This window comes from Amia ocellicauda, chromosome 11 (assembly GCF_036373705.1).
Source record: "Amia ocellicauda isolate fAmiCal2 chromosome 11, fAmiCal2.hap1, whole genome shotgun sequence".
Lineage (NCBI taxonomy): Eukaryota > Metazoa > Chordata > Actinopteri > Amiiformes > Amiidae > Amia > Amia ocellicauda.
Window position 1 is genome coordinate 33,754,978 of NC_089860.1, and position 13,414 is coordinate 33,768,391.

The 13,414-nt window shown below is 41.3% G+C and overlaps 1 long non-coding RNA gene across 1 annotated transcript in view; it reads right to left on the reverse strand.

The window, feature by feature from the left end:
* Positions 1–745: 745 nt before the first annotated feature.
* Positions 746–13,414, reverse strand: part of LOC136763518 (uncharacterized) — a 32,251-nt gene continuing 19,582 nt past the window's right edge. Inside the window, exons 3-4 of the long non-coding RNA XR_010820988.1 lie at positions 11,327–11,408; positions 746–915 (exon numbers count right to left, since the gene is read on the reverse strand). This is a non-coding gene — a long non-coding RNA (uncharacterized LOC136763518). The remainder of the gene's footprint in view (positions 916–11,326; positions 11,409–13,414) is intronic.

Sequence of the window (13,414 nt, forward strand, 5' to 3'; positions counted from 1 at the left end):
TTCATTACATTTTGAATGCTAAACACGGAGGGTGAAGGAAGGTTTGAGGAGAACCTGACACGAGGGCCGGGTTCCTAAGTCTCTATTAGCGACATCTGGAACTGCTTGGGCCCAAGAGTGTGACTTGAAACTGGAATCGGGTCTCTTCTGAAGAGGAGTAACAAAGCATGAATCCTCATTCGTTCGTTCTAATTATTGAAACGGACAGTTGGGAGAGCTGTACTGCTGTTGAAATGTGGTGTGTGCTGGTCTCTGGGGGAAACAAGGATTGTCTTCTTTTCTTCTGTTGTGTTCCTTCTCTTCCACTTGCCTTAAAGCTCAGTACAGATCCTGAAATAATAATACCAGCTTAGAGACATATGACCTAGAGGTAATGCAATGTCTAGTCGCAGATAGGAATGATTGAAACATAATACTTTCCCCTGGCGGTCTCCTCTTGGGGGGATGCCGCTGTGTGGCCGCTGTTAAACTTTGTCTGTTCCACCTTGGGTGCATGTTAGTTGAGAACCCCCCCACCGCCCCAAAAAGCAGCGTACGCACGCAATGTCGACCTCCTGGCTCGAGACAGGGCTTTTTGCAGGGACGGCTTAGCATGCGATGCCGAGAAACAAAAGGGAATATTGTGAAATGACGTCCTGCGCATTTGATACCAATAAAACAACAACAAGAAAAGGGCCCATGCAAACAAAGGGGATTTTTTTTTTTTTAATGAGTTCAACAGAGGGTAAATACGGCCAACGAGACATGTTAACAACCCATATTTATTATCAATTTCGAACCACAAAATACCTCCAGAATTAGCCAGGAAACAATCTCCAAAAACTTGAAGCGCACACGAAACCACAGGCGGAGTCCAAGGCAGGAGTCTCTCCCAGAAGTCGAGGGAAGAAGCACAGCAGGCAGCTGGAGCGCTCGCTGAAAGAAAAAAGGAAAGAAAGTCAGAAATCCAGGATTGTTTAGCCTCAGTACATTCTTGCTCCATTACAGATGCTTTTCGTTCTTGTTTTTTTTCTATGCATGTTTACACAAACAAGGAAGGAACCAGGTTAAGATGAGGAATTCAGAGCCCCCAAATGATGTCTCTGCCCGTCACCCTTCAAATCAATCATTCCTCTTATTATTTTATCTTCTACATGGTGCAGAACATTTTGAACACAATTTTGAAAGCTGCGCCAGAGACAACCGTGCTTGAAGCCTCTTTTATAGTTAATGTGCAGCTTATTTAATAATATTAATAATAATAAAAAGGCATTTCTGTAGTCATTTACATCTCAAAGGTAGGAAGGATGGGACTCCCCTCATCCATACCCATCCTCTCACCTTCACTATCCTTTCAGGACCCTGAACAGTGAGCTTTCTTCGCTCAGCTCAGGCCACAGCTCCCCCACCGTGTAATTGAGCTGGTTTGGGTCCTTGCCTTCGACAACGTTTGACTTGAATGTTTTGCTAAATGCGCATCTCAAAGAGTGTTTCTGTTTATCTAGGTAACCTGGACACCTTGAGCCCTGCTTGGAAACGTGCCGGTGCCGAGACGGGCAGCCAGCACTGGAGAGATGGTAAGTTGTTCCTCAAATTAATTACTCCATTACTCCATACATGTTTAATGTTATTGCAGCTAGTTTCTAGCATTTTTCCTACTCTGCGGCCCTGAGAACACCTGGGTGAATTTCTCTGTCTGAATCCGAGGTGGCCAGGCACGAGCTCCAGTTTGGGCCTTAATTGATCCTAGCTTGATCATATTGTAAGCTTTGGGGATATCTGGAAGGAAGGACATCGACAGAGGGGGAAATGTCTCAGACAATGGAAGTCCTGCCGCAGTTGGTCCGTTTGTTTTTCTTTTAAAACACAGCCATCACTCTTCTCTCTCGTAGCAGGAGTTCAAGTGAAAGTGTTTGTCAGCACTTGGGCTCCACAAACCACAGCCATGTTTTGGACGAGCTCTAAACTACTGCATCAGAAACGGGTAATTTTGAGCTGCATCTACAGCAAAACAGCGTTGCGATTTCAGTCGACAAGGTCTCGGTTTAACAGTTACTGTTCCTCTGTTCAATATGAAATGTATGTCACGGTGACCACACGTCTCAGATGTAACTCACTGACTCGACCACATCTGTCAGTGGCGAAATTTGTAAACAATAACAGAGACACCAACTTACATGCAACAGGAAGTGGCCTAAATCATCAGTAAACCCATACATACATAAAGCGTTCCCACACATCTTTCAGCACACAACACTTACAATGCCACTGTCTTTAATTAGACCTGATGCTCAAAAATTATATTTTATATTTCGAAAAATATATTGTTTGTTGTTTCTCTATCATCTGTGTGCAGATTTGAATTATATCCCAGCCTTTGAATCTCTGTTGTTGCTAGCATTTCCTGTGTGTCACGTAGCAAAACATAGCGCGTACAAAGACTTTTCTGAAACCGAAGAAAATAGCATGTTAAAAAGATAATCATCTTAGTCTTTGGGGGATTTGGTGTTGTAGAAATCGTTTTGCAGGCAGAATAACCCTATAAGAAGGAGGATAGAGCAATTCTGAGTTCTCTTCTGACCAATCCCTTTAATAGCTTTTTGCTCAAAAGCACCCCAAATCTTAGGATGTCTCCTTTAACAGAATCCAGTGATTTTAGTTTTAGAGTTAATCCAATGCCAATTCAGCACCTTCTTCTTGAAATTGAAAGGCATAACATTGCGTTATGCGTCACACGTAGGATGTGAAAAACTTGTCCAGTGATAACACAGAAGAGGTGCACGGGATGGAAAAAAGAAACTTAGTAGGACAGCGTTATGGGAATGATTTTAACGATGGTTGGAGTATAAATCTCTACCTCTCTGGGATTCACATTCCCGTGACACGTTGGTTCTGCCCAATAGATATTAATCAGACCAGAGCCGTCTTCTGACGCACCTGATGTTCAGTAGAGCTCTCCAGCCTTGTGCCTCCTGGAAAGCTCTCGGCAATCTGATGTGCACAATTCCGATCGAACATGCATGAATGGTATACCTGAGACCCTAAACGAAGCTGCATCTGCCTAACTGATTTACCATTTGGTTGCCTAGTTTTTTTGTGTGCGTTTCTCATCTCCTCCCCTGTTGACTCTTTTGGAAGCAAACAGAAAAAAGACCTCCTTGCAACGAACCATCTATAGCTACCAGACTTGAGAGGTCTTGGATTTAACTTTTTGTAAGATGAAGACAAAATGTTCAGACTGTACAATGCACTAGTTAGAGCTCATCTGGATACTGTGGACAGTTCTGGGCTCCACACTTCAAGAAAGATATCGCTGCTCTAGAGGCAGTTCAGAGGAGAGCAACCAGACTTATTCCAGGTCTGAAGGGAATGTCCTACTGAGAGACTGAGGAACTGAACCTTTTCACCCTGGAACAGAGGAGACTACGTGGGGACTTGATTCAAGTCTTCAAAATCATGAAAGGCATCGACCACATCAAACCAGAGGAGCTTTTCCAGATCAGCAGGGACACACGCACCCGGGGACACAAATGGAAATTGGGCTTCAAGGCATTCAAGACAGAAAACAGGAGACACTTCTTCACACAGAGAGGCGTCACAATCTGAACAAACTCCCCAGCGATGTGGCTGAAGAGACAATGTGGGAACATTCAAAAACAGACTGGATAGGATCCTTGGATCACTTAGTTATTAATGGACACCAAACGAGCACGATGGGGCGAATGGCCTCCTCTCGATTGGACACTTGATGTTCTTATGTCCTTATGTTCTTAAAACATCAGCCCTTGACTGCACCTACTGTATATGATGATATACCACAGATCTCTCATAAGGGCCAGGGAAATAATTATCAAGAGTTTATTCGTGGGAGGATTTCATTTGTCATTGCCAGCCCTGTTTTGTTATAAGAATTACTTTAATCCAAGAAGGAGAAATTATTAGAATAAAAATGTTAAAAAACAAATTGGATGTGTATTGTGATATTCGTCTGAAACTGGACTGGTTGGTTGGATGAGGGACTTCTCTTCCTGCCAGGGTGTATCAGATGGAAATTCTGAGTCTATCTGTTTATGATCAATGGGGTTACACTGAGCTCTTATGGGCATTGATTCATTCAACCTGTCAACAGACCTGCCCAGAGAGGTCTTGTTTTACATACCAGCAACTAAAATAGCCCATCAGAGTACAACACGTCCAAGTGTTTCTTCATTCTTGGCTCCTCAGGTGTTCTGCACTTCACTGTGTTTCTCTGGCAGATTGGATTGTGCATAAGGGATGCATTTCAACTGAAGAGACAAAACAGTCCAGCTGAAAGTTTCCCACAGTCATTTCGCAGGGGCTATTTGGCAGCTGTCCCATGGTTTTGCAATGGTTTTACCGTTGCATGCATTTCTATGGTTCATATGGTTTCCAATACCTCTTTTTTGCTTTACTTTGTTTATTTATTGTAATTTTAATTAATTTAAAATCTATGACAAATAAGTCATAATTACAACATAAGAACATAAGAAAGGGTGCCAACAAGGCACCATTCTGCCCCTCTTTGGGTTTTACTGGCTAATTGATCCCAGATCCTATCTTAAACAATGAAGTTCCCTTATGAATTGGTTGAGAATGTAGGTCGTACATTATACATATTCAGTTTGGAAATCTAGTAGGAATGAGAGTTGGTTTACACTACTGTATGTTTATGCTTCGTATAATGTGTCTCGTTTTTGCTGTGATGCATTCTGGGTCACATACACTGACAGCTGCTGTACAGTTACCAAGATTGCTCATCGACTGAATACAAAAGAACCGATTACCTTACTTGACTGTGGGTATGAGCTCGACTCAATCTGATTACAGTAAACAGGTAAACCAGGGGAATATCTACTTGAAAAAGGAAAGAAAATAAATGGCTTATGTTGGAATGCGAAAGAAAGCATTATGACAATAATGTCTGGTATGCCAAAATGATTTCATAGCACTTTGACCTTCAGATGGAAGGCTAAATGGTGTATTTGAAGTCACATAATTACGGTGTGTCCATCAGTTGAGCCACCCCCTTCTACAATCACCAGTTTATACAGATTAGACAGGTGCTTCTTTGTAAATGTGGACATTTAAAGATTATGCAGAACAAACACACAATACTCTACAGACCTCCAGGCGCCAGCGCCAGAGTTTCTAGGGTTTTCTATGTGTTTTCTAGGGTGACCTATACATCTAAATTGGGTCTTTCCAGGACCAGGCCAAATGCCCTCTCTGCCTGCAAATAGGATGTTTCTTGACAAAAATAAAGGTAAAAAGATCATCCAAACTGGTGTTCAAACACATTTTCAGCTCAGAAAAACAGGTGGGGCTGCGATTCGCGTAAATCGCCATACTTCCCAACACAACAACGGAAAAAGAGTGACAATTTATTCCACAAGAACCCCTGAACCCTTGGCCAGGATTTTTATGATTTAGTTCGTTATGATCTGCTTCCTATAAGTAGGAAAAGCAAAGTGTTATTTTATATACACAGATGCAGTGATTTAGTTCCAGCAAAATGCCACGGTTAACTTCCAAAAGCAATAACCAGCCGCAACCAAAACAAAACACAAACAAACTGAGTACCGGGGTTGACCCCACAGGCCCTGTCACGGGTAGCAACGAGCCTGGATTCATATTTTTCTGTTCCACAACGAAGGAAGAATGCAATGTCTTTTTCTTTAATCAGGGCGAGGTCTTCGTCGAGCCTTACAGCTCGCCCACCGTCCACCTGTTTCAAATTGCATCTTACAAAACAAAATATTTCAACATGTCCCGAGAGACCGATGCCAGCGTTTATGCTATCTGTTATCTTAATGCATTGCCTTGGAATGTAAAACAAAGGATAATTTTTCTCAACATGAGACAATAATAATCCATTTGCTTGTCCTCATTTTAAAAATAAATCTTAAATCTTTCCCTTTTGTGCAGAATTGGAATTGCATCCGTAATAAATCCTTTTATGAGGTAAAAATACTTAATATATCATTCATTTGAATGGGTATAACAAAGTAGTCTGTGCCATGCAATACCACATGTTTAATGGAGGAAGAAGGAAACCTGTGGAACTAATAGATTTATTTTAAGAATATTTAAATAAAGAAAACCTAGCAGGAAAATTGAGGACCTCCGACAGATATTATATTCTTAGCAATTGTAGTTGTAACTATGTTAGCTGTAACATGCATATACTAAATAGAAAAAGAAAGGTAAACATGTTAATTTGTTTCTGTAATTAGAATCCACAATGACACAGATCCAACATTTAGTATATGGACCAGAGACGGTAGAAACCTTCATGTTCTGCTTTTCATTCATCTGTCGCTTATCAATATGCGGTTTATATCCTTAGCCGAGACTCGGACAGGAAATTCCTTTAAGCCTGAAAACCTCCCCAGAGTTTTTCCTAGCGTGATCATTTGTCTTTTAGGTGAATCTGTTAGATTTGTTGCAATTTAACTGATGCATCGCTTGCAAACGTAGGACCACATTAATTTCCCATTGTATAGAGTCTGGAGATAGTGAGACGGTGAAAAGTGTATCGAAATGTTTAGGCTCCAGTGGGGGCTTTGCATGTAGGGAAGGACCCCAAGGCTGTGTGTGTCTATGGCTGTTTTGTTCCTGATTTAATTTAATCCAATATGTGGTTTGAGGACTTCAGAACTGCTGATGTAACTTCAGTATAAAATCAATAACATGCTGTAGCAGTGAAAGAGTTGTGTATATTGGTCAGTGTTTATCTTGTTTTCTTTTGTTTGGCTGTTTTTTTGTTTGTTTAACTTGTTTTACAATGTTTAACAATTACAAATATTTTGTCATCTATAACCCTTCAAGTTATAAAACAGTTTTGCTTGATATGGCCCTTGGTTGCCCCTAATTGTGTCTTATAACTTGGCTTATGGGTTTTATATCTGCATATTCAATATCTGGGCTCTTTTTCACGTTAACATTTTTGGTACAGATTACAGAACAGTTTCCATTCAACTCCCGAAACTAAAACCAACAAACAAACAAAACAAAGCAAACAGTCACAGATACACAAATAGTTTTTACTGCTTCAGTATGTTGTTGCTTTTAGAGCTGTAGTTATATCAGCAGCGAAATACTTCAAACTAAAGAATTCGCCATGGGCCCACTGAGGCGAGGCGGCGCAGAAATCTGCAGTGCGTTTCCTTAAACGGTGGCCGTTCAGCCATTCTCGGTGGTTCTCAAATGGCAGTGTAGTTTCCCTCACGTAGAAAAGGAGAGCTGTGACACTAGGGAAAGGCCTGAGCAATTGTGAGACTTCGAGAAAGCTCATGACATTTAAGAAACTCCCACTGTTACTACTGCACTAGCCTCAAAGCCAGAAATGTCCACCTGAGGAAACGGTGTCCTGCTTCACCTCTAGATTGACTCTTAGCTGTAGAAATGGCATGACTGTCTGTAATGCTTGCAGGCCTGTAATTAGTAATCAATTAAACCAGTGGAACGTCTTCCTAATCGCGTGTGTGAAACGTTCAGGTATAGGGAAACACGTCTCAGTTGGTAAGAGACTCTCAAATGCAAGCAAAAGATCGGCAAAGTGAACTGCGGACCTTTACAGTGGAAACCCATCGGTGTCTGCGACGCCGTTGCTGTCCTCCTTTGGCAGTTGTGTCGAAAAGTCTTTTCTTCATGTTTTTACTGTATCTGCTAGAGCAGGCTTGAGCCACCATGCCTGGTCTGTACTCAGCTTCATTTGGCTGGCATTACAGAAGCCCTTGAATAGCACCATGCTATAACAATTACTGTGTCAAGTCCTCGGAGCAGCCTGTTGGCACCAAGCACACAGAGCTCTTTGGCACCCTCAGAGGACATGCATTTATTTATTTATTTGTCTTTTTTTTACCTCCTTCTCTAGTCTCATCAGGCGTAACACTCAGCTCTCCTGGTGTTTATCAGCAATCTCTTCTATCAGATGTTGCAGCTTCAGTAACATAATTCTTTATTTCTTTACTGGTGCATTTTTAATTCATATTTCTGAAACAATGATCGTCTAAAAGTTCAGTCAGTTCAACCATATGCTCCTCTGCATGCCCTCGCTGTGGTAAACCCTAACTGGATGAAATTTTAGCAAGATGCTTCCTGTTTTCCTCTCCGGGCTGCTGATGGGCAGCTGCGCCGCAACTCACATGTGTTTGAGCTGCACTTACAGCTGCGCCCGAGGAAAGCAGCCGTGTTGCGATCGGCATGATTGACGTGACTGGGGGTGACATGGAAGGAAGCGAAGAAGTGTCTCTTTATGACAATTGTTTGCTCTGCCTTGTGATCACAGTCCTAACCTGAAGACTGTTGTTTAAACAGATTAAAACACAAAGGGTGTAGATTTGTGAAGGAATGCAAATGGCATGCATATGAAAAATGATACCTTTCTATTTAAAATGTGAATATAAAGCTCAGTGCCTTAGAACTTGTTTTCAGTTTTGTCTGCTGACATTATCACTCATTTTATACTTTTGTCAGGTTTTTCCCCTGTTTTCCTGTCACTGTACCTGATACAGTATTTCAGTTTACTTCATGTTTAATTTTTTATCCTGAAATAATTGTATTTAATCGTTTTCATTAAGGATTCTATGTATTATATTGCCAATGGAAATACAGCAGTATTTGTTCCTTGTCTTTTTCTTTTTCGCTGGAAAGTTTCTTGTGTTTTTTTTGTCATACAGTGTGTTATTTATGAGACACCAAAACTCAAACCTATGGTAAACCTGCGCTCCGGATGATTTACCTATGATCATATATTGCTAATGCAGTCCTAACATGTCTCATTGGCTGTTGCTTTATAGCGGGTGCTGTCTTGGCATCTCTTACAGTTTTACTTCCTTGTAACTGAAGCGCAGTTTACTAGTTGTCGCACACAGCTGTTAGTGTTTGTTTGTGTGTTTGTGTTCTGTCTGCTCCATGGGCAATACAAAGCGATCGCATCTACGGTGTGAGATTGAATCTCTCTTGCTCGTGAACTTCTTCTGCACAATCGGCCCTGGTAAACCCAGGGAAATGTGGCCGGCACATGTTGGCAAGAGCCGAAGCCTGGGCACATTGTTTCCACTACGATCAATCCTTCGCTTGGAGCGCTGGGACGAATTTCAAAGAAAATGTTTCCCAAAACATTCTTATGATCCACATACATCTATTTGGATGACAAGCGAGCTTTTCTTTAAGCATTCACAATAGAATTTGGCCTGATGTTTAAAGTGGCAAGATAAATTGCGGTAAAGTAGTTTGTCTTCGTACCAGATTGTGTGGTTTGCGTTATTTGTCATCTTTAAACACAGTTAGAAGGGTGTGCCATATATTGCAAAGCTGTTTTTGCATTCCGCACAGCGAGACCCCTTCAAATCTATATTTTGATCAATTCCTGAGGAGGGTGTTAAATTTAGTATCTTATTTAAAATCTGACCGCAGCTGAACTGTCTCTGGAAAATGATCCTTCTTAGTCGAAATTGAAATTGCTTTGCTGGAAAATGAGAGCAGTTGCTAATAGTTCAAATAACTATACCCAATGCTAAGCAGATATTCTGGCTGGTTTTAGGATATAGCTGTATTTTTTGTATTATGATTATCCTATATCTGTAACCAGCAACGCATAAGATGACCTGGTTTGAGAATAGAAACAAAACACATTACATTACATGAGAGTGAAGTTTCGTAACTCTGTTCTTTAAAATTGCTTATTTTTTCGGGGGCTGCAATTCTTGTGATCCCCTGAGTCTCTGGACAATCCCTCTGCGTCCCTGACCGCTACGAACGCCAGAATGCCTTGCTTATTAAAATACCTTCCCTGGTTTTCAGTCGGGGGCAGCCGGGGACAAGGAAGAAGACCGCTATCAAGTCTGGCATCCTCCGTAAGTAACAAGTACGGCGAAATAATGTCATTAGTGGGAAAATGTGAAATTAATTAACAATTACGTCGTTGAAAGAAGTTTCGGCTCTTATGCGAGATTGAAAAAGGCACCTGTCAGAAAATGATTAATGTTGTATTCTCATTTTGGCTGCTAAATGCCAAATTAACAATTTTTCTTATGACCACAAGATTATAGCACCAGACAAGCCATTTGTGTTAATTACAGTAAGCCATGCCAGGAAGTCCCTGCAGTGTGTGTGTGTGCGTAGTCTTAGGAGGAATATTTTCATTATTTTACCATTGTTGACTGAAGAAACAATGGTTCGGACATGCAACACGGACATGGTTATTCTTTTAATTACCTTTTTGATTTTGTTACTTAACAAAAGAAGGTGTAATGCGGCATGTTTTTGCATCCCCTCAATGAAAATACTGATGAAAGAATATACAACCTGTCCTACAGCAAAACGTTCACCCTCCAAACTTTGTTATTCTCCATTTTTGCAGATTTCTTCGAATTTTTTTGGGCCTTCGATCTGTGTTACTGTGGTTTATGTGGTCGATGTCTCTATCCTGTGATCTGACACCACCAATCTGCTCTGGAGAAAAGATTTCCCCTCTTATCGGTTTATATCCTACTTCCTCTATCCAGTTTATTATCCCAAGATTGGAAGGTAGATGCTGTCCTGTTTGGTGCAGAGATTATTTCGATTGGATTGTGTCGTTCCTGGAATTGTTTTTGTGTGGAGAGGAGCTCTGGGTGAGGGATGGGGAATCGAATTCAGCTGTTAAAGAGAAAGACTCAGCGTTCTGGTTATAGTCTGTGGCCATGGAGCGGCGATTTCATAAATCACTCTGGCGTTGCTGCTGCGTGTGATTAGCTAACGTTGTACGTCAGGTGGAAGAAAAGGTAGAAAAACGCTGATGCAAGGAATTTACAGTATTTAAAAAGAGTAGGCTACGCTAAACATATGCCCAGTGGATAATAACTGTCAACTGTTATTCCTATAAATGTATTGATTTGTATGTTTGTCTGTTTGTTTTAATGTTTCTTAAAGAAATATTTGGAATTGCAATTGTAACAGATGGTTTTATTTATTTAATTATTTATTTTAGAATCAGAAACTGTTCAAAAATCATTGGGGGGGTGGTTGATATACTAACAATGTTCCTGTCATGTCATGTAATCACATTTCAGCTGCATCTCTCTGCTGCGGCCCTCGTGCTGCCTTTCTGCTGTGTTTGTTGTTTCTAGCTGACATGCTCTGACAAACATCGTCAGGGTCTGCCGGCCTCTCGCCCCCCAGCAGTATTACTAAGCACATCTCCACTGTACAGCTTCCTGGCCGTGGCATGAGGTAACGGTCACGTGCTTCTGTTGAGAAGATTAGCATTTCTGCAAATGTTGCAGACTATCACTGATCTATTAACACCGTCCGAAACAACACAATTGGCCCGGGGGATTACCGTGTCTGTAGAACAGCCTGTTTGTCCCATTATGTTTTCCCAGCGATGTGCGGAATCGTGCACAATTGGAAGGAATGTCTTCCTGTCGAAAGAAAGAAAAATAAATAAATATATATGTGTGTGTGTGTTTGTGTATCTTTATATCTATATATGGACATGGACGTTACAGACGTGTACTTTCAGATGTTAGATTATTAGTTTTGTTTGCTCCTTGTTCTCAGAGGCCAATCTACTTGTCTGTTCAGGATTTTCAGCAGACGTTTGTCAATACGAAATACTAATTCATGTGTTGTGAGCGCAACACCCTTGGAAGATGTCGCATGTTTTTAGTGTGATTTAAAGCTATCTTTAGTTCACGCTAATATGGATATAAGCATCTTCTTCTGGTGTAATTTCCACTTGGGTACCAAGACTATGCAGTTCCCTGAGCCGATGGGGTTTATGGTTCATTCAGGCAGTGTTCTTCAGTCACTCACCCAGAGCCAATAAGTGAAAAACAATACAACACAGGCCCTTTACTTGATAATGATCTGTGAAATAATACATCAACAAAAAAGTGATATTTTAAAATAAAATGTGTGCAGACTAGAAAGGAATAATAAACAGCCCTATGATATGTGTAAGTCATCGTGGATGAATAATATACTGTATATATGTTTTTTTATTAATGACACACAACAGGCTTTCAGTTTTCAGTTCCTGGCCCTCTCTCTCTCTGGTCAATAGCAATCAGGTGTAATCCATAATAACTCAACATTGGAGCTGAACATCGGTCTGCGTTTCCTGCCACCAAATCCATCTTTGCAACACTGTTTATTCAAACTCTAGATATTTCCTTGGATGTCAAAGGTCTGAGAGGTGCCCTGAGAAAAATAAATACAAAGGAAAGAGAGACTGAAAGTGCCAAGAAAAAGTATTGGTTCCCATCCCCGCGCAGCCAAGGAGCAAAGTGCAACATAAGAGGGTTTGGACGGAGGAGGCCAGCGCCGGATTGTGAGAGCGCTCTGCGGCATGTTCCTGTTTAGGTTTAAACGTCACGGCTGCCGTCTGAGCTCTGACCTACTGAACATGAGCCCAAACAAGAGAGAGAGAAAAATTAAGTGTTAGATGTAGCTTATCGTTCCTAAGGCCCCCATGCAAGCACTGTGTTCAAGCCAGGCTGTCTCCCCACACATATCTGGAACGCCAACATGCGTCACGAAAAATGTCAAGAATGCGCGTAAAACAAATCATCAGGCAGGTTCTTGTATACACACTGGGCTGACGTCTCGCTTTTTTTCTTTGCTTCTTTTCCTTCGGTGCAATGGCGTAATCTTTTCTTTTTAACCAACATACATCTGGTTCCCCTTTTGAGGAAAGCTCAGCGGTGTAATTCCCAAAGCAGAGTCCTCCAATTTCTGCAGTCATCCCTCGGGGGAAGAAACGTTTACGAGAGCGACGGGACGTCCGAGCCAGAGACTTTCACTTGCGATGAACTCCCCGGATTCATCCAGAAACTTCCCAGCGAAATCTTTTATTGGATAACAGCTAATGGATCTGTGTCGGGTGGTACATCAATATCTTTACACTCTCGGCACCAAATAAAAGCATTACATCCATTCTGCTTTACAGGAAGCAATAAACCTGAATTTAAGAGGTTCAAAAAGATGCTTCCAGGACAGTTCCAAAAGTGTGTCATCTACCCAGAAATTAAACTAATCCCTTTAGCCTGGAAGATTCGTAGAAATCAAATTCAGGTATTGGAAATCCAGCATCAAGCTCAGAAAGGAATCTAGGGCAACAGGGGGCGAATGGAAGTGCAAGTGTATTATTGAGAATAGAATAGAAAGCACTTATTTTACTGAAGAGTTGTCTGTGCACACAAAACTGAATCGCTAGCACCCTCCGATATGTAGCGCTGGGGGCCCTTATAAGTCCAACAACCAGAATATCAAATTGTTTTCCTCTTTTTCTGTAATCTTCCTTTTGATATTGTTTTGTGATCTCGTGCCAAGGACATAATCACCGAGTCTGAGAGCGCAGACGCTGGAGAAATTGTTTTGTTTTGCAGGTTGATGATTACAAAAATCTGTGGATTCCGTGTATGAT